Source organism: Pocillopora verrucosa, chromosome 8, assembly GCF_036669915.1.
Source record: "Pocillopora verrucosa isolate sample1 chromosome 8, ASM3666991v2, whole genome shotgun sequence".
Classification (NCBI taxonomy): Eukaryota; Metazoa; Cnidaria; class Anthozoa; order Scleractinia; family Pocilloporidae; genus Pocillopora; species Pocillopora verrucosa.
The window spans coordinates 4,177,629-4,199,999 of record NC_089319.1 but is presented as its reverse complement, the minus strand read 5'-3'; the positions used below and the strand labels follow the sequence as shown (position 1 = coordinate 4,199,999).

The window sequence follows — 22,371 nt, the reverse complement described above, 5'->3', positions numbered from 1 at the left end:
GAAAGTGGGAAAGCCTCTTATCAAGGATAATAGTGTTCCAAAAGATATAATAAAAGACCGGTCGTTAATAGCGACTATGAAGGGTCGGAGCATTTTGATTGTGTCTCGACAAAATTTACCTGACCCCCCCCCCCCCCTCCAAAAAAAAGGGCTCTGTATTATTCGTGTGATCCCCTCTCATTGGCAGTTAATTTTCTATAATTCCCCCTTTATACGCTGTTGGCGAAGACAGATCACCCCTCTGTTCTCCCTGAAAACCATAAGCCCCCCCCTAAAAAATCCACCACCCTTCCCCGCCCAGGTGATGAATAAAGACAGCTTCTCAGGTGAGTTTAAGCAAGGCGTCGACGGAGACAGTAGACGGTAAAAATGATCTCTGAACTGATTTTTTCCCTTTCCTTACTATTCTTAATTCAACTCTCCATTCAGGAGGGTAGAAAAAACCTCTTGTTAGCAGTTACCTTAAATATTTTAAAAGTGTTGAACAACGGCTGAAGGCGGACGCTAAGAAGTCTACTCATTGCCATTTGCCGTAACCGTCATGCTCACTCTCCCTATTATGAGCCACAGCGAGACTCCTTGATTTTGCCGTTCTCTGGAATCAGGTTACACAACACTCTCCTGTTTTAGGGAGGAGCGTTGCGTGACACCCCAAAGAACAACTGCGAAAGAGACTAGCTATATTTTGAATTAGTGCCTGCCTTAATCAGGTTCACATTGTAGTTATTTGAATTATTATTTCTTTTCTGGATGCGATTGTGGTACCAGCGGACAGTGCACTGCTTTCACTCAATCTGGAGTTTACTGCTAACGGAGTAGTATATTTTTATCAAACGGGAGATTGAGCAACTGTGAGTATATGAAAGTCATATATCTAAACTGCGGATAAGGACATGAATATGAAAGCGATCTTCGCTGTAATGAACACTAATGGAGCAGTAGTGAAAATAAGACCTGTAAAAAATTCAGGCCTGTATGGGATTTGAACCCATGACCTCTGCGATACCGGTTCAGCGCTCTACCAACTGAGCTTACAAGCCAACTGGGAGCAGGTCATTATGTTGGTTCCAAATAAACCTGTGAAATGGTGAATAAACGAATAATGGTAACCTGTGAAATGGTGAATAAACGAAGATCGCTTTCCATTATTTGACGGTGAAATAAGTTGGACACGAACGTTCATAATGACGGTATTTATGTTATAACAATTGAATTCTATGAATAAAGCAATTCTCTTTTTCATTTGATTGAATGTTCTTCATGCTGATTAAATGATATCTGACAAAGTTCGAAGAGGCTACTAAAATTAACGTAATTCGCCTCTTATTATATAGTTATTACAGAATGAACCTGGTTAGCAGCACTGATCGATGAAAATGGGGTCAGTGGGGTTAGCCTATGTGTGCAATGATCAAAAAAAGGTCTATTAGTTGCAATCTGTTAAACCAAAACAAAAGCACCATAAGTTCCATTTTTTTTTATGAATTGACAATGGTGACATGCTCAAGTATGTAACAGACTTGGTGCTTTTCGGTTTTTCCCACTGATTAATATGTAAGGTGATCGGACTAATACTAGACTAGTCAGACTAATTAGACTAGTTTCACTAGTTAGACTAGTTAGACTAGTCAGACTAGCTAAACTAGTCAGACTAGCTAAACTAGTCAGACTAGCTAAACTAGTCAGACTAGCTAAACTCGTCTAACTAGTCTGATCAGTCTGACTGGTTAGACTAGCCAGACTCCGTGGGTTTTACAGAGGTCCTGGTTTTGAGGCAATATTTATGGTAGATCACTAATCACTAGGTGATCTACAATTTGCTTAATGTTATCAGTATCAGTAGCAACCAGGACAGAGTCGCTGGTAAACAGGAGCTCTCCGACATGTAAGTCTTTTGTCTTTGATAGAGCTTTGAGTCTCAGACTTACTGAACAGTTATCAATCTATACGAATCTTCGGGACTGGTCATTGTTCATTACCTTTGGGGGTGTCGGAGGAATTTGAATATGGTTGTTACAATAAAAGTTACCTAATCCCCCCTAAGGCTCTGTAATATTTTGCACAAACACTTCATTGGTAGTCAATTCTCTATATTCCCTACTTTATACTCTATTAGCAACGATTGACCCCCCCCCTCCACTCCCCCTGAAAACCAAGTCATCTCCCATAATCCTCCATCCCCACCTCACCCCCAGGCGAATGACTGGTCCTTTAATAACTTACACGCTTTAAGTAAGAATTTGACAAGTGGTGTCTAAAATGGATTGAGCTTTGTATCAATGCAGAAGTCAAGAATTGGCAGATAAAATTGAGCTGGAAAATTATGCTCAGATTGCGGACTTTGATTTCTCCTCTTTCTCTCTCATTCCTTTGGAGTCGAAGGGAAATGTGTTCATTTACTCTCGTAGTTTCCGTATCAAACTCACTTTAAGATCGTGGTGGTTCAAACCTGTAGCAGACTAAATTTTTTTAAGACACCCTATCCTTTTTGGCGGAACATATCGCTGTGTAGATAAGTACCCCCCGCCAGCCCATAGCTTGATTCTCAATTGGTCCAAATCAAATTTTTGGTCCGAATCAAAACTTGTTATAAATATAAATTAATAACGTACAAAATCTCCTGCCTTCAAAACTTTTTTTCCATATTTAAAACTTATAAAATATGTATGTAGAATATATCTTTTTGCGAGTTGTAACTTCTAAGACAACAACTTTTCATGCTGTTGATTAGAATTAATGATTAGAAAAAGGGATTATACTATCACATAAACTGCACTACCCGTAAAATCATCTCGTACCAAAAGTAATTTAAAGAGTATTACTTAATTCTGTTCTTGATAAAATCATCAGCTAAGCTGAAAAATCATAAGTTAGGGTACAAACTTTGTCTTAATGATTTCCGAGGTTAAGTCTGATGAAACTAATTGAAAAGAGCATACAATAGTTTTTACAACATGTAAATCTGCCTCAGAGAAATAACTAAGTAAACAACAAAGGAGAGCACTTTCAATTGAGCTGTTATACGATATCTCTGAAACGACTAACAAAAAACATCATCTGCTATTAAAATTAAACAAACATATTCTTATCATATTTGTATGTCACTAGTTCACGGAAGTGTTTTAAATTTTGTCTTCCAGAAAACAAACATATTCATCAAATACTTTATAAAAATATAATTCAATATTCTTTGCATCCTACGGACCTCTAACACAGAATTGCATCTACGCTTCCAGAAAAAGACTTGCTACTGTATTTTAACCTTCTTTCTGAAAGGAACTTAACATGAACAAAAGATCAATGAAAGTTTAATAATAGTTTGTCTAACAATGCCATCAACTGTTGATGGCGACGTTTTGTCTGCCAAATCGAGAATCGTTTAGAATACACAGTTTGATCGACAACTCATGGAGAGTCGTTCATTTATCCAATCAAAAAGCAAGCGTTAAACAATAATTCTATCAATAAAAGCTAAGTTTTTTCGTTTATCTCACGATGTAGTCACGTTTGAGACAAACGAAAAAACCCAGCTTTTATTGTTATTCACCATGATGAATAACCACAACCTTTTCTACGAAATAATTCTATCCTTCATAACAATGACATTTTAATTGACATGCGATAATTAAGCAACAAGAGTTGCCTATCCGAGCCTTATGCTTCTGACTTAAGGAACGCAGGTTTAAGCTCCGTAGTTTGCAGTTGGTATTAGTTAAGGCTTTGCACTAGTACTTTATTCCTTCATCTCCTAATTCTTTGTCACTGATGTCTAAGCTCGTTAATGTGCAGTTCTTGTTGGTTAAAGCTTCAAATAAGTCCTTTAATACCCTATCTCCTGATCTATTATGACTGAAATTTAAACTGGTTAATCAGTGTGCAGTTACTGCTGGTCAAAATTGTAAACAAGAGCCTTGTTCCTTCATCCCCTAGCCTATTGCAACTGACGTTTAACTGACTTGATGTTAGGGCTGATCATTGCATCACACAAGTGTTTTAATCCTGTTTTTCGAAAGAAAGTCCCTGTGACGGTCGAATTGGTTAATTTGCAGTTAACACTGATGAGCGCGTTACACCAGTGTATTATTTCTTCATCTCCTAACCAATTGCCACTGACGTTTAAGCTTGTTAAATTGCAGTCACTACTGATCGGTGCTTCACACAGGTGTTCTAATCCTTGACTTTGTAAACCAGTGCCATACGGTGTCAAGCTGTAAAGTTCACTCTGAGTAAGCACTGTACTCAAGTTCTTCGAACCTTCATCAGATATCTGACTGCTAGAGAGGATTAATCTGGTAACTTTCCAGTCCCTATTCGTGATCGTTTTACTCAGCGTTACCAAACCAGGGTCGTACTCTATTGGCCACCTCTTCAATATGCCTGACGTCAAACTGTACAACGGTATACTTAACATCTCCTCGTTCTCCTCCCACACTTCATGATACCAGTCCCATGACAGTTTACGTGTTGTAGTTCATCCATAAACAACAGCACCATTTGCCATGCAACTCCTCTGATGTGAAGATGAAGAAATGTTTGAAATTCGTATTTATCCATTGCTTCTCGAAATTTCGATTAGAGTACTGAATGATAAAAACAAAAGAAATATTAGCACTTAACTTGAAAACAAAATTGCGAAAAAACACGGTCCCAGATTTTTTGTTTTTATTTTTGTCTCAAGGCTGACAAACCACAAAAACTACCTCGGCAAATTGGAAACTAGGGAGTGGTGTTAAGACATTACCTGAGAATTTCGAGTCTCGGGGCTGGTTAATTACACGAGGTCTGACGCAAACCGCGGTTTTACGCAATCACGGGGCCTCAGGCATTCTCTATAAGAGGGTTGATCTAATTACATAAATGCCCTTTCACTATTAGCTTTCGGTCTTCTTTAAATAACCGGTCCGTTTATGCGTATGGGTGATGGACGTGGGTATCTTCGTTTCAGTTTAATTGATCACCGACGTGGCTAATCACACGTTGTCATCACTACTAGGACCTTTCAAAGAACTCAATCGTTTTGAAAACTACGTTATCAAGTAGAAACCCAGCTGATCACGAGTAATGACAATAAGATCAAGCTTAGTTCGCAAAAATAAATGTTCAGATAAAACTTTCGGCCAAATTGAAGATGGCTTAGGACACTGTTTTGTTAAAAAACAGCTAAACTTAGTTTAAATAACCAGTCCGTTTATGCGTATGGGTGATGGACGTGAGTATCTTCGTTTCAGTTTAATTGACCACCGACATGGCTAATCACACGTTGTCATCACTACTAGGACCTTTCAAAGAACTCAATCGTTTTGAAAACTACGTTATCAAGTCGAAACCAAGCTGATCACGAGTAATGACAATAAGATCAAGCTTAGTCATCTTAATAACTGTTATGAAAACACTAAGCACAATAAAATTATACCAATGGATCAATAACTTTGAACGCTCAGAAATTTTTTTTTGGGAGGGAGGGGTTTAGAAATTCAGTGGGAGGGCTGAACAAGCTTGACGCAGTTCTTTTTGCCTGACATAAGCGTTCGATTTTCCTTTCCCTTTTCTGGCTGAGAATACTCAGCCTCTATTTGTGAATTGTGGGCTCTGTCAAAGAACAGAAGCAGTGTCTCTAGACCTGTGTATTTTTTTCTCATGTACATAGGGTTTAGTTGAAAGGAAGAATTAGAGAACGAGTGACGTAACAATAAAAGAAATATTTCCCTTTCCAGTTTCGATCTTGAAATACTTTAAGTTGGTACAGATTGACTGATCAAAAAAAAAAAAAACCATTGCGCATAGTTTTAATCGTTAGTTCACATCGGAAAATTTGACAAATCTTCCTAACCTCCTCAAAGCTGATAGCACAAAGAATTTTGCGCAGGTATCGAATGCTCTCCTGTTGGAATTAAATGCCTATGTAAGCTGCAGCCCTGACGACATTCCATCAAGAAATAATCTTGAAATGTTGCAGTAACTCGCTAGCCTCGTCCCTATGCACTTTGTTTAATGATTCATTCAAATTTGGTATAATTCCGAAGGCTGGGAATATAGCTGTTTATTTAATTTTTTTTTTCGAGAACAGCTCAGTGATACTCCGCTTTATGTGAAAGGTGCCAAAATTAAAGTAGAGAGCTACAGACCTTTTTCCCCAGCTTCTGTTGTCAGTAAATTTGCGAGAAGATTCAAAGGAAGTCCAAGGCTAAGTCCAAACAGTTGGTTTTATGGAAGAGCGTTCTTGCCTACCGAAATTACTCGACACTTTCTTGCAAAGAGCTCTGAACCAGGCTCTTGCGCAAGCCATTTAGAGTTTTGCTTTTGACCAGGGAGGGAGTTACTTCTATTTATTCTGGACCAAATACAAACGGGAAAAGAACCTTCGTGTCCAAATAAAACGGATACGTGTGTTCTAGCCCGTGTTTCCTTCATTAAGGTTCTATTGACAGATTCAGTTAAAGTTAGGATCGAAAAAAATAAAATATTTATTTCACTCAACTGCAGTCCTTGCACATATTCAATGTTCTTGGTTAATGTAATTCGCAGTTTAGTGTGGTCCTTTCAAAAATATCAAACATATATGTAGAACAATAACCTAAATATTATCTATTAGATTACATATACATTACATTCTGAACCATTCCAGTAAATTAAAAAAAGAGATTCTAAATTATAAAAACTACGTAACCCGTACGCAATTTCCTACCACTTGTATGTAATTTTTTAGAGTATTACATAACTCTGCACTTCATAAAATCATTAGCTAGGATGAAAAAATTACGAGTTGGAGCACAAGCTTTGTGTAAATGACTTACTAGGTAAAGTCCAAATAAACTCATTTGAACGAGAATACAATTTGTTGTACAACGCCTTCATTTGGCTTCGAAAACGAACAAGGTAGAACAAAACATTCCTTTTTGTTCAAGATATTTAAATTGAGCTCACACATTATACTTATGGAGTCTACTCACAAAAAATATGAAAGACTATAAAAATTGAGACAAAATGCTGTTATTTTATTTATACGTCACTTTTTCATGTAGACTTTTAAGAAATTTTCTTTCAGAACACAACGATATTCATTTAATAGGCTATCACAATATAATTCAATATTCTAGGCATCTTATTATCGCTAAATCATCAGTATAACGTTTTGCCTGCAGATTTTAAACATTTTTACAAAAATAACAACAGTTTGCCAACAGACCCATTATACGAAATTGCAACTACGCTTCCAAAAAGACTTACTATTCGGTTGCATTTACAGTCTACTTTTTGAAACAGTGGAATTCTTCTATCGAATAACGAACGTTTACTAATCGTTTGTGTCATGATAACGAATCATTTCTCAATTCTTGATAGCGATGTTTCGACTGCCTCACTGCTGGTCATGTTCAATACTCCGTTCAACAAGTGATAGTGACTAGAAGGCCAGTTATCTAATTTATCACCTTGAACAATAATCTTTATGTTGTCATTCATAAAAATGGAATTTATTTCATGACAAGCGAAAAGTAACAGGAGGAACCTGTCAGGGCTCTGTGCCACTGACTTGTTACTTGGCCAACTTTGTAGTTTAACGGGAAAGTCGTAGATCTCTTCTAACTTCCCAATCAGTACCAGTTAACATTCGAGACAAATACTTTTGGCCTTCATCTGTTACATTCCAATTTCCGTAAAGGTTTAAACTCTTTAGTTTGCATTTGGTATCAATTAAGGCCTTACACAGGTGCTTGATTCCTTCATCTCCAAACTCGTTGTTGCGGATGTCTAAGGTGGTTAACGCACAGTTACTGCTAGTAAGTGCATCACACAAGTGTTTCAATCCGTTGTCTCCTAACCGATTGTCACTGAAGTTTAAGCTAGTTAATGTACAGTTGACGCTGGTTAGCGCGTTACACAAGTGCATCACCCCTTTGTATCCCAACTGATTCCAACTGACGGCCAAGCTGGTTAATGTACAGTTAACACTGGTTAGCGCGTTACACAAGTGCGTTATTCCTTTTCTCCCAACTGATTGTCACTGACGTTTAAGCTGGTTAATGTGCAGTTAACGCTGGTTAGTGCGTTACACAAGTGCATAATTCCTACATCTCTCAACCTATTGTTACTGACGTTTAAGCTGGTTAAATTGCATTCACTACTGATCAGCGCTTCACACAGGTGTTCTAATCCTTGACTTTGTAAACCAATGCCATACAGTGTCAAGCGATAAAATTCACTCCGAGTAAGCGCTGTACTCAAGTTCTTCAAACCTGCTTCAGATATCCGTTGGCCGGAGAGGATTAATCTGATTACTTTCCAGTCCCTGTTGGTGATCGCTTTACACAGTGTTATCAAATCAGGGTCGCACTCTGTTGGCCACGCCTTCAATATGCCTGATTTCGAACTGTACAACGGTATACTAAACGTCTCCTCGTACTCGTCTTCGTCCCACACTTCACGATACCAGTCCCATGGTAGCTTATATTTAGGGAGCTCATCCACAAACAGCAGCACCACTTGCCATGCACCTTCTCTGATGTGAATAGTAAGGAATGTTTTCAATTCGTCTTTATCCATTCCTTCTCGTAATTCCTCCAAGGAACGAGGTGATTGGAGTACTAAAGGATTAAAACAAAATGAATATTAATATTATACTTGAAAACATTGCAGCAAAAAAACCCCGCCTTTACATAGTTTTTGTCTCAAAACTGACCAACCACAAAAAATACCTCAGCAAATTGGAAACAAAAATAATTTCGAGTCTCCGTGTTTCGACTTATTGCTGAATCATCCCAGGTCAAAGGAAACCAGTTTGTAAAACAAGGAGACGGACAGTATGAACAATAAAATGTCGTGCGATACCAAAAACATTAAACTAAGCCTATTTTCTTTTTCTTTTCCGAGAAGTCTTAAAATTTCAGCAAATCATTTGTGAAGTTGTGAACCACTGTCTTAAAGTTTTATTCCAATTTATAATAAAGTTCAAATATAACGCGCGCTATCATTGGCTGAAAGAGCGTGCTCTATGAGAGTTTATATAATAAGCTCAGTTATGCACGCATTCTGATTGGTTCTCACTTATGATCTACTGGAGGACAGACGTATAGATGACGTCATCATTATAACTTTCTAAAATTCTTTATTATATAAAACAAATAGATTCCAAGTTGCCGTGCGTCTGTTCAGTAATAGATCACAGAAGTGGGAAGAAACACTCGACTACGTCTCGTGTTTCTCCCTACACTCCTTTCGTGCTCTAGCCGCTTCCTGCGTGCTTTATAACCGAAAAGAGCACAGTCAAGGCCTCTCTATTTTTGATAAATATTCTTTTCCTTCATTAGAACTGATCCAGACATCTCGAGTCGAAAATGTCTGCGCGAGATGTTGCTGTCGTTGTTTTTTTTCAAATCTGGTTTTAAAGTTTCAGAACATTTACAAAATCACAAGAGAAAAAAATTTGGATTTACTTTGCAATTATTACAACGAAATATTAGTTTAGATCAATTAAAAGAGACGTTTATTTTTCTTGGGAATACGATCATAAAGTACTTTAGTAATACCACATAAGCGACCAGCTTCAACACCAAATCTACTGAGAGAGAACAAACCCAACACAAGATCACAAATCAGGGTAAAAAAAATCCCCTGACCATAACACAAACCTAGCATTTCTCAATAATCTTACAACAGAACAGGTAACTGGACATATTTTGGAAAACCAATACAAGCGGTCATTTATTTTAACAATGTTAGGTACCTTGCCCGTGTAAGCCACGTTTAGCTGACTCATTTAATAAGTAGGTGACATATCTCTGGAGCCCCTCGGGTAAACTGACATCAAACTTCGCCAGTCCTGATCTAATGGTCGGATACATAGCCTTCTCTAATGCTACCATGAAGGACACAAAAAAGGCACAAAGTATTTCAGTACTTTAGGTCACATTCTCAGTTCATAGAAATTATCAAAATGAGGAACTGCTCTTCAAGACAACGTATGCGTCAATGTTGTCATTAACTGTGACGGATCACGGACAAGCATGGGGTTAAAATTGCATTTGCTATTCAAAAATACCACCAACATGTCTTGCCGATCATTTTTGACATGGAACAGTGATGCAAAAGTTCTTTAATGCACAAGTTACATGAAGGTCTTAATGGGGTAATGGCTTTTACGGCTAACGGTTAAAATTTTGGCCATTATAGGGCTACACAGTTTTAAGTATTCTGTCTTTGTAAATGTAGTCAATGAATGGAATAATTCCCCTAAATAAGTTGCGGAGGCAGAAACTCCGAACATTTTTAAGAACAGACTCAGATACCATTTTGCTAATGTTTTAGGAAGTTTTGAACTATTTTAATGTGATTTTTAATTAATTTAGGAGACAAACTTGAAAAGGATAACCACTTTTCCTTCCATTTCACCTTTTATTGGAATTTGAACTGTGAATAAACAGTTATGTTGTGTTTAGAATGACGGTTGAAATTCGTCAATTTTTACGACTAACAGCAAAATTTTGTCATTTTACGGTTAACGGTTAGCCCCATTGAGACCCTCCTACACGTACTACAGTTCACTCACATGCATTAGTACTACATGCACTATTGAAGCAGCAATATGGGAATGCTAATAACCACTGGTAGCGCGATGTGGTCATCGTAACTCTGAGGTGGCTTACACAAAGGCTCAACGTTCGTCAAACAAAATTCAAGTTACAAACTGCATGTGTACACCGAGCTCTGAATTAGAGCACGATATGACGCTTGCAGGGCCTCAACACATCAAGGGTTTAATTGGATACAATTAAAAATGCCTTAGCACTCTGATAAAATGCTAGAGTTGTATACAAGATTCACTACAGTGCTGTGTACTTGATGCGCGTGCAAATCCCAAGCATCACACGCATAAAATGAAAAAGTATCAGTGATTTTGCATAAGTCAGTGGCAAAATTTGAAAGTTTCTACGACCAAGATGAGTTTGTCTTAAGAAGCCCGATTTTTTTTATCACACACTAAGAAGAAATTCACTTTTCCCTGGCCTTTTTTTTCCCCCTTTGCTTTTACAATTTTTATTTTCTAGTGCAATGGGAGGTTGTTTGCTTACTACATGACGGCTGATGGCTGGGTTGCCAGGATGTACCTCTCTTAAAGACAGTCTCCATCTAAGTACCGGGTCCAATGAGCATTGTAGTTGTTAATAATTACTGCAGTAGAAGGCTGCATGTGCAGGAGTTCCGTGGAAAAAGATACTTCGATAGTAAAGTGGAACTGTTTAATAGCATTCTGCTAAAAAAAAATTTTTTTCTTAATGTGCATTATTTATTCACCTTCCATCCTCCCTTTCTGAAGTTCCTGGCATACTTTAGTTACTGTTTCAATGGTTGAAAAAGGGAAAGCTGAACTACCTAAGAGAAGAAGTAAACAGCAAAATGATTTAACTAATTTTCAGAAACCATTCTTGTTTGATATCATTAAAGGAGGGGTTGTTTTAAATATGGAGTAAATACACATTATCTAATGCTTCAACAATTAATGAGCGGCGCAAATGTTTTGCAAGTTGCATGCAAGGCTTAGATATTTGAGAAAAAATAATATAATTACGAGTCCTCTATAACAAACTAAAAGAAAGTGTTTCACCTTTCAGCTTGTAACTGAAAAATCAAGCCAAAAATACTTGACTGTGTAACCATTTCCTTCCATCACTTTCCATTTTCTTTTGCCCTTTTCAATGGAGCCAATACACATGTTTCACTTACCTTTCACCCTTTGTCTCTCAAGTTTTGCACGTAGTTGTTTTAGTTCTTCTTCAAGACCAGCAGTAAAGAGTTCAGGGGGAGGCAAAGTACCTGTTAGGCAAGGTAAACAGAGGGATAAACTGTATTTATCATTCCATGCCTCACCTTACATAAATGGATAAAATCAGGCATTTAACTAACATTGCACATTGTGTTACGGTCATGTGAATAGCTGAAAGTATTCAATGACAATCTTACTTAATAATTATAATGGAAAAGGGGTTATCTTTACAAAGGAATAATTTCCCTTGAAATGTGTAATTTGAATAAAGAGTGGAAGCATTCATCAATAGTAATAAAATCATATAAGAGGTTCTTTTAAATAAAGAATAATTTCCCTTGAAAAGTGATGATGTGATACACAAGTGAAAGCCTTTAATAACATTCTTGGATTTATTTTCCTTTGATAATGAATCAATAAACATTTTATATTCACCTTCCATTCTGAGCCTCTGAAGCGCCATGCTTAGTTCTGCTAGTTTTTTCTCAAGATCAATGGTTGAAAATTTAAGGACAGGAAAGCTACCTGAGAGCAAAGGTGCACAGAAACATATTTAGCACTTAATGCCTCACCTGATATAAAAAGTTAAAGCATAATAACATGTATTAAGGTCAAGGGAGAGAACAATGAAATTAGCTATCTTTAAGTATTGTTTCATTATCACATGCCACAGCCAAGTTACTACTACCTTTGACTGAAATTATGGATTTAGAGACAAACCTGAATTCAAAATATGTTCTTTGACAAAACTAAGTAACAGAATTATTGTTGAGAGCATTTAACAGTCATCTTGGATGAAAGTAAAGACAGAGAGAGGTTTCTGTCTTTACAGGGGAATATTTCTCTTAAAAGTATTTTCTGAAAAAAATATGAAAACATTTCATAGCACTAAGCTATTTAACATGGATAAAAAATTTTAATAAGTAAAAACCAAACATTTTCGACACTAGGTCATCATCACCCTGAAGATGACCTGGTGTCACAAATGTTTGGTTTTTATTTTTCAATATTTCAGCTCATCTTTTTTAAACCTAAGCAAACTTTATGGACAGTTAATAGCATTCTTGGATCAGTTTCTCCCTAAAAATAACAAGATATGAATTTTTCTATTCACCTTCCTTTCTCAGCATCTTAATTTCCTTACAAACTTTTCTTAGCTTTTCTTCAAGATCAGTGGTGGAGAGAAGAGGGGGAGATGAAGAACCTGGGAGCAAATGTATAGAGAGCTTTTCAAAATTCAGTGTCTTACTTTACACAGAAAAGATAACAATAGGTATACCAGTGCCAACAGCAAATTATAGTCATGTTAAAGTAAAACAGTTTTAGTTCTTCATTATAACACCAATGATTATTGTTGAAAACAACTATTATGTATTTTTACCACATGCCAACTCAATACCATCTTTAGCTAAAGTAGAGAATGAAACACCACACCACTGCAGACAAGAGCCAGCCCCTGGGGAAATGCATGAACAAGTGACTGAAATAAACTCCCTCCATAACGGACTCTTGCTATTACGATAATGCAGACTCTTTCCTGCCCCCCAGCATGACATTTCACTTGTTTTTTACTTGTCCTAGCAGACATTTAATACTTTGTCCAAAATCCTGACTCACACAATATAAAGCAACACTATGATAAAGGAAAATAAAGAAACAATTCTTCAATTGGGTGTGAAAATGAGAATTTCCTGCTTGCAACCAGATCTGTTTCCAGTTCATGAGGCCATGTTAGAAACTATATGTTTGTGTAGTCACATATTATCTCATACCTATTCCATACAACTTTTTATTTCTCTTGTACTAAGGACACTAAATCACCCTCCTTGGGTGTCAGCAGTAATGGGAGTCGACTGTACTTGGAAAAGTAACAACTGACATAACTGCTGAAAGAATTTAGAGCATTCTTACCAACAAAATTTAATTTTCACCAATCCTTAGCTTCAGGGTCTCATTTCACTCACCTTTCTTTTCCTGAAATTTCACAAAGCTGTGTCTTACTTCCAGTTTTTTTGTGTGACCAGCAGTGGACAGTAAGGTGGAGGGTGAAGTACCTCAGGAAAAAGTACAAAGGGAAATTCATGGTGTTACTTTTAATAGTGACATGATAACAGGTCAAACCAACATCAGTAATTACTGATTGAAAATGGTGTACAAAATCTATCTAAACTACATCACTATCAGTTTTGTAAGGCATAATTTAAGATCAACATTTAAAAAACTCACTCACTTAGGTTATCATTATATATTGTTTCACCACCCTCAGCCTCTAAGATCTAAATGTTCCCTTAAAGCGAAGGACAGAGTGAGGGAAAACTAAATTGGGTATAATTTCCTTTAAAAAAAGAACTACATGTATTTAAAAGCATTCTTAATTTAGTTTTTACCATAAAAGTTAATTTAACAGGATCTTTTATTCACCTTCCATTCTTTGAAGTTTCATACATAGCTCTTCTAGTTCTTCTTTAGGATCAAAGGTGGAAGATCCAAGGAGAGGCAACATTCCTAAAAACAAAGTTATACAGAGAGAGATTAGAATGAAGCATAATTATATTTGGAATAATTTCCATTGTTTACAGCAATATTAGTATGCAAGGTGTTACTTTTATTTAGGAACTGATAACACAGCAAACCAACATGTGACCATCTATGAAAGTGCATGAAATTTATCTGAAATACAAACTTTAGAGAAATCTAAACTGGGTTTAAAATTCTTTAAAATTAATCATTTTAATGAAGAACTGAGAGTTTTTCAAATAGTTGTCAGTTTAGTTTTACCCTTCAGACCCTAGCAACCTTAAATGTTTAATCCCAAAAGCACATTATAACATAGCACACATAAGTCCTATTGTGCTGCTATGAAAAAAATCTTTATTTATGCATGCCTGTGCATAAATAAGATGACGTGAGCATTTTTTTAACTGGTTTCAGAGTTTCTGCCCTGTTAAGCTGCAGTGCAGTCTTCCTTCTCTTTGAAATAAGGAAGAAACCAGCAAAGAACTGCCCAATTTTTCTATAAGCATTGACCTTTTAGGTCCTGATCCAACAAGCAACAAAAATAAAGCCAAAAAAACTTGCAAGTTGCATATTTTGCAAATTTGTTGGAAGATCCTTGTTGTCACTGTTATAAAAGAATTTGCTCATGCTTTTAGCTGTGAAAATATCAAGTTATGGATGCACTTGGTAAGTTGTACTCTTTAAAATAATACTAGTGCCACATTACTGCATTAAGATAATTCTTCAAAATTTGGCAAATAGTACATTGTTATTACTGTTCACCACAACTTTCCCTAAAAACTTAATACCTCTTTTCATTTTGCTTTCACCTTTCACTTTCTCTGTCTCAACAATCTTTGTCTTCTGTTTCCATTTTTTCAGCTCTTCTTGCATGCTTTTGTGCACTATCATTGGTTGAACTTATAGAGTGGAATTCAGAAGATAAAGCACCTAAAATCAGATTTATAGGAAAACAAATGAGGCAATCATTGAACACTAACATTTAACACCATAGGAACTCCACACAAAAATAAGAGTAACATTTTCTTCTATAGCTCCTTCATCAAAAGTCTTGCCAGTTTATTCTATTTATTTTATATATATATTTGGAGCAAATACAAATACAACCAGACAGAAAGGAAAATATAGGAGATGTCTTGAAAACAAATCACATCTAGCTGAAGATTGTCATGGCTTACATAGTCAGCATGAGCTTATTCATGATACAACTGTTTCCACCTTGATCAAAGCCTGGACTGCTCTCTACATGTGTGTTAAGCCTATGGTGCACTATGTTGAATGAGTAGTGTGTTGTGTTTTTAATCATTTCAAAACATTTTTCCAAAGGACCAGGCCTTTTTCATTCTTTCAACTGACCTCTGAGTGCATCCTTCTCAAGAAAGTACAGTTTGTATGCATTGTACTCTTCTATTTCCATTGTTGTTTTCAGCTTCAGTTCTGCCAGGTTAAGTTCCTTCAAGATCTTTTTCAGTCACAAAACAATCTCGAACCATCTTATCCAAAAGGCCACATGAGTAATCTTCCCATAATTCCTCCAAGCTCTTGAGAGACTCGCACTTTACTGTTATCACCAAACTATTTACAGAAACATCTAATATGTGGACCTTCATTTCTTGTAAGTATTCCTTAAACTCATTGCGTTCATCCCTGTTCTGTGGCGGTGTAGTATTAAGGTAATTTATAGCAATTAAGGAAAGGGCTTTCTTTTGGAGTTAAGTTCTAGATCTTCTAAATCTGTGTCAGATTGTCTTTTTCTCTTTGTGCCTGAAGCTGTGAATGCCTTCTGATATCCTGATGGCTCTAGAGTGCAAACTGAAGCTGTACTATGAGCGTCATGATCTGCAAGTTTCATATGTTCCACGCCAACTTTGATGTTTAATTTTTGATCTGTTAATTTAGAGCATAGTGTCTAAGTTAAAATTGTATTTCAAATTCACTTTAAACCATTAATATCAGATTATTGGATGACAGTCTGCTTGCAGGCCCCTGTCATTAGAGGGCTGCTGTGTTCCTTCGCCCAAAACCTGAAATCACACAGCAATCTTCTAATTGAATAATACCCAGTACATAAATAACTGTTCACAACAATGGCTATTACAACCAACTTGTAGCCTTGGATTACCAGTTTCTTAAATATGAATTTGTTACATATTTCCATAAAACTACTGCCCCTATAGCATTTAGAAACAACTTCCAACCTGTGTATTGAAAATTTAACACAGAACATGTAAACTTTGTCATTATTTCAAATTTGATCAAAACTTCTGCATCCTTGATGCAAGATAAGAAAACTTACCAAATGCAAGACTGTACATCTTTTCAACAAGGGAATTACAGGGCTTCTCCCAGCTGAACTGCTGCAAATAGTTTTCACGAAGAATCCTAGCCTCTGCGAGTCGTACATTCCTTTCTTTGTAACACACAGCCTTAATTGCTCTGGCCCATTCTGCAGGATCCTCTGAATCCACTATACAATGTGACCCAATAGGCACCTTCCTTAAGGCTTCTGCAATTCCTGAGTTACCACTGACAAGTACTGGAAGACCAGCAGATATGGCCTCTAGAGCACTAACCCGAATCCCTCAGTTTTTGAGGGCAATATAGCAATATCCACAGCAGAGAATAAGTTGGCTAATGTTTCCCTGTTTTCATCAAAGCTGCAGATCATTAGCTGATTACAACCAATACCACACTGAAGTAACTTGTTTGCTAATTCATCTTCTTTTCCTCTCTGTTTGGAAGCAAACCTCAAACCTCAGCTATAGCTTTCGCTGCAATGTCGTACCCCTTAACATAAAAATCTTCACCATCACCACTCTCAGTAACCAAGACACAAAATGTTCTTTCTTCATCACTTGCTTGCTGGACATCTGAAAATTCAGAGAGAATGCTTGGTGTCAGGTTAAAAATGTCTTGTTTTCTGAGTTGGTGCTTATATGCATCAGTTAGCTTGGGGCCAATTGTTACAACTTGATCAGCCATTTCACATAGTTCTATTTCTGCTTGCTGCATTTTTTGACCTTCAGAAATGCTTTTGTACGTGCCAATTTCTTCAGGGGAAGTATGGACAACTTGAATCCATTTGCAATGACTGTAATTTGGATTTCCCTTTATGAGTGGAATTTGCTGACCAAGATCTACTCCATGTCCTAGAATACAATCCATAGCATGGCCATCAGGTACAGAGGCTAGCCAAAGAACTGGTTTTAAACCAGGCCGTTTCACTGCTTCAATGAGTTTAACATTGTAACCATCAGCATCTTTCTTGTCCTCTTCACTACACCAAGGTAAGAAGACACTGACTTCCACATAAGGATGTTTAGCCATCTGTATTGCTAGCTCTCTGTTGATGGTTGTCAAGTCTCCATTGCTTGAAGCTTTCCATCCAGCACTCAAAAGGGTTACTCTCAGTTTCCTTTCCTCAGTGTCCTTCTGTAAACACAAGATTCTTGTGATTTAGGAAATTCAATTAGAGTTATAGAAATAATAAAAAAAGTCATTTTAAGAATTATTTTACTTTCGAAAGACACTTCCTAATTTTCAATTCATTTAGTAACTTCATTAAGTCAATAAACTTAGAAGCAAAAGTTGTACAAAATTTCCATGAGACAGTAAAGAGGAATTGCAGATGAATTTTCAATTCATTTAATAACTTCACAAAGTCGATACACTTTTCAGCAAAAGTTGTACAAAATTTCCATGAAACAGTAAAGAACAATTGTTGTGGATATCAGGGTTAGTGTGATACAACTGTGTAATCTCGTCAACTCTAAGAAGTGACCTGCACCTGTAACTTTTTGACATCATGCAAAAAATGTCATACACAAGTTTTTCCTCTACAGTTATTCAGAGTTTGGATTTGCATGACATGGCAAACTTTAAATGTATGATGTATGTATGATCACTTACCATCTAAAAGAATGTGAAACATGAGACCTTGAACATCTTTTTCATCAGCTTCAATCATTCCAAAGTAAAAATGTTCTACAATCATCTATGTGGACTCTTAATCTTAAACTGATGTGGACTTATTTTACTCTCCCATAAATTTTTTTCCCATATTGATCTCTTGCTTGGTAAATACCACTAATATATTATTATCAAATTTTGTATCTGCAGGCATGTAATTTGCTCCTGAGGGAACACCAGATTGAACAAAGCAACTGGGCAGTAGCTGTGATTTTCAAAAGCAGTTGTTTGATATTTTACCTTTAATTGTCCTGACATCACAAGAACCTTAAATGTTGAATAGGAAGTTGCTAAAATGAAAAAAAAGATGAATTACTTTCATTACTTATTCACAAAAAATGTCTTAAATTACTAACTGTAGACTACTGTATAAGATGACAACTGGAAATTACTGTTGCTAGCATATCACAGAGTAATCATGTTGCCCTTTTGATCAAGTGAAATTTAATTGACGAAATATATCCATGAAGAAATTTCTTCCTTCTGATTAGCAAAGAGAAATTAAGTTTTCAGATAACAATGCAGAGGAGATCGAGGTACATGTACCTCAGTGCCAAAAAGAGGTTACTTTAAAAGTGCTAAAAATTTGACGAATTGTTTAGCAATTACATGCAGAGTTTGAATAAATTATTCTACATGCCATTCTTGTAAATTAGAATTATTAAAAGTTGTCACATAGTTTTGTCATGTAAATTAGTTATTATTATAAAGTTCGAATATAACACATGCTGTCATTGGTTTGTAAGAGCATGCTCTATGCAAGTAGAGCATAGAGCTGAGCTAAAGCTGTCACACCATCTGCCAAATTGGTGACATATGTTCAACCTTTTCCAAGACTTCTTTCTAAGTTTTTTTTTGATAATTGAAAGTTAAATTTTGGAACAAGCAAGCTGGCAAGAAGCAACAGAAGAACCAAACAAAGATTTGTAAACATATCAGGTGCCATAATTTATGTTCTTAAAATGTGAGCAGAGGTGAAAATCCTGATATCCTTTCCAATGCGTTGAGTGGAAAGCCACATTGGTCACTGCACCTGAGTTTTGCAGCACTGTCATCCTGAGCGATCTTCATGTTCCGATGAATTTTAAGATTCTGTATTAGAGACTTAAAAACTTCAGGCAAAAGTGTTAAATTCAGCCAGCCGAACTATTTAAGTTTTTGAACTATCCCAGAATGTGAACTTTGGTGGTTTTTTAACTTTGATGGTTTGACATTTTTGACAGCTTTAGTCTTGTACAGCCAATCAGATTATTTGAACCATTCTAACAGGGATTCTAATTGGCTTATCATAGCGTGCTTTACGAGAGTATAGAGCATGCTGACATCACTGTTGTTCGCTTTGAAAATAAAGTTTGTTTTGGAAAATTGAAAGTGATGCTTGGGGAATTACCTGATTCTTAGGAAGCGGCTAGAGCACTCAAGAAGCGCTACGTCTCGTGTTTCTCCCTACACTTATTTCGTGCTCTAGCCGCTTGCTGCGTGCTTTACAACAGAACAGAGCACAGTCAAGGCTTCTCTATTTGTTTATCGATATGTAATCCCAAGATGTTTTTCATAAAATCTGGAATAAATAGGCACTCCTAAAATTTGTCAGACCACAAATTGCATTGGCCTTACTTCAGAATTTTTTGCGAGGGACATCCGCGAAGACCTCATAGCCTAAAAGATCAAGACAATGTTACACGATTTGTATTTATGATTCAGTCTACTGTTCGTCTCAGAAAAGTCGTTTGAAAATAGAGGTGATCTCAGGTATTTACCAAAAGTTTTTCATTTTTGTAAGAATTCTAGGCATCATGCATTAAAAACTAACTTGAATTGGCTTACCAAGACTTCAGTGGTATGCTACTGTCTGCTAAACATTAATATTAGTAGTATTTCAGGTCGATTTCCGCCTTCCTCCATCACTTTCGGTTTAATGAATTATTTTAATTGGTTTAATTTGGCGGGGGGGGGGGGGAGAAAATCCCTCTCCTATGCTGTTATAAGATATGACTATTACACCACACTTTTGATTATGACAATAGCGTTAGCACGTCGCAGGTGGTTGAATGCAGGCTCGTTCATTACAGGTGTAAGGAATATCTGAGTTAGGAAGGAGATTTGAAGATGGATGTTGGTATGTTCCAAGGGAGAAAAATCCTCGTGACTGGAGGAGAAGGATATTTTGGCCACAAGCTGGGGAATGAGCTGGATGAAGTTGTGAACGAGCAAATGGAGCCGTGAGTGTTTACAGGTAGAGACTTGATCGGTAAATTACGTAATTTACTTTGGATTATTTTACCAAAACAACTCCATTCGAATCTTGCCTTTGTTCTATGCACATACGAAAATATTAAATTTTACCAAAGGGAAAATACGTGGAAGTTATTTCAATTTGCTGTGTCAGACACCCGGCAGCCGGCGGGAAGTGCTTTCTAAAGATTCTAGAATTCTCTCATAATTTCTACTTCACCTTGCGAAGGATAATGTGATATCCTGGATTAAAGTGAATTTTTTTTCTTTTAATCTTATGATAATTTAAAGGGTCATTTTATGTCATAAGATTCTAATGTGTGTTTTCGGGGGATATAACAAGTATATAAGATTTTAGAAAGATTATGAGTCATCAGATTGATGTGGTTTTTCATAGTGCATCGTATGGAATGTCTGGAAGAGAGCAGGTTAATATGTTGTACTTATTGAGTAAATGGTAGGGCCAGAATAAAATATATTTGACTCCAGGTTGTGGATTCATAGAGTGCTGTGACTCTGTGCTTGTTCCAAATTTCATGACTGAGAATGTTTAACTGAATAAATGTTTCCCATTCTGGCCCAACTTAACTCAGTAAAAACTGATTTTTTTAGACTGAAATCCTATCCAATTGATGTACCAATAATGCTTTTTGCTTTTTGCTCCTGAAACTGGAATAAGTGGTCACATGATGGTTTATGTAGCCTTAAATGCATTTTAATTGCAAAATTAATTAGTTAAGTGTATTACTGCCTTGGAATCTGTGCACATGTTATTTGTAATCAAGCAAGCAAGCAATAAGTTATTTCTAGCTTCTGAAAAAGTTTTATTTTCCCTTCCATCCACACCACTGACAATTTTGATTGTTTCTTTATTTTACTCATGTTTGTAATTTATTCCTGATTACTAGACTGTTGTTTTAGTGTATTCGTCAAATATCTCTTAAGTAATAGTTTAGTATGTTATTTACATAGGATATATACATTTAGTGAACAACCTGGTCCCAAAACAAACCTCTGTCTGTTGTGGTGTTAAATTGTTTAGTAAAAGCTGATTTTGTATGTTGATGTCTTGTTCAATCCTCAGTAGAGGACTGTTGTCTGTGGAAGTAAATGAATAAGATACTTTTTTTTTTTCACAACCTGAGTGGAAGTTATACTTTAATCATTTGCCTCTGATGATCAATTCCACTCAAATTGTCCTGGCACCATGCAGTCAGTTCACTGAAAACTATCCTCCTCAGGGGTAGACAAACCCAAATTAACAGATTGCACGATGGACTAATTGAGTATTTTGTTTTGTCAACAATATTCTGGAAGAGATTATTATTTACAATTTTTTTGTCATAATGTTATAGTTTTTGGTATTGATGCTTTTGGAATCTTCATTGTGAGCAAAGCTGTGTATAAGAAATATTTTAAGGTGGGATTATTTTTTTTTTCAATTAACTGGAGACAACATTTTTTATCTAGAACTATAATTTTACCTTAAGTATTAGATACCAGAGGTGTTTACATCCTTCATTGATGAATAAGCATTTTTACTCATTAGAAACACAGTAGACTTTGAAATAACACTAGTTAATTAAGCCTGGACCAATCTGCTAGGATTTTCAGATTTTATTCAGTTTGGATCTGGATCATTGTTTACCTATTTTGGTAGACGGGTAAACAGTGATTGGTTGACTTTGATGGTGGCAGTTAGCCAGTGCTTGTTAAAGTAAGCAAGAAATGGATAGACTTAATGAACTGTGATACTGTATTACTTTTAAACTCAGAAAATTGTGTGTAAACACCAGAAATGTTTACTTTACTTTCTTGCTTACTTGTTAAAGTAAGCAAGAAATGGATAGACTTAATGAACTGTGATACTGTATAATTTACTTTTAAACTCA

General features: G+C 36.2%; 2 pseudogenes; both read right to left on the bottom strand.

Moving 5' to 3' along the window:
• Positions 1 to 3,584: 3,584 nt before the first annotated feature.
• Positions 3,585 to 4,554, bottom strand: LOC136282873 (NACHT, LRR and PYD domains-containing protein 4A-like; annotated as a pseudogene).
• A 1,946-nt stretch (positions 4,555 to 6,500) lies between these two features.
• Positions 6,501 to 20,157, bottom strand: LOC136282872 (uncharacterized; annotated as a pseudogene).
• Between the last annotated feature and the right edge of the window lie 2,214 nt (positions 20,158 to 22,371).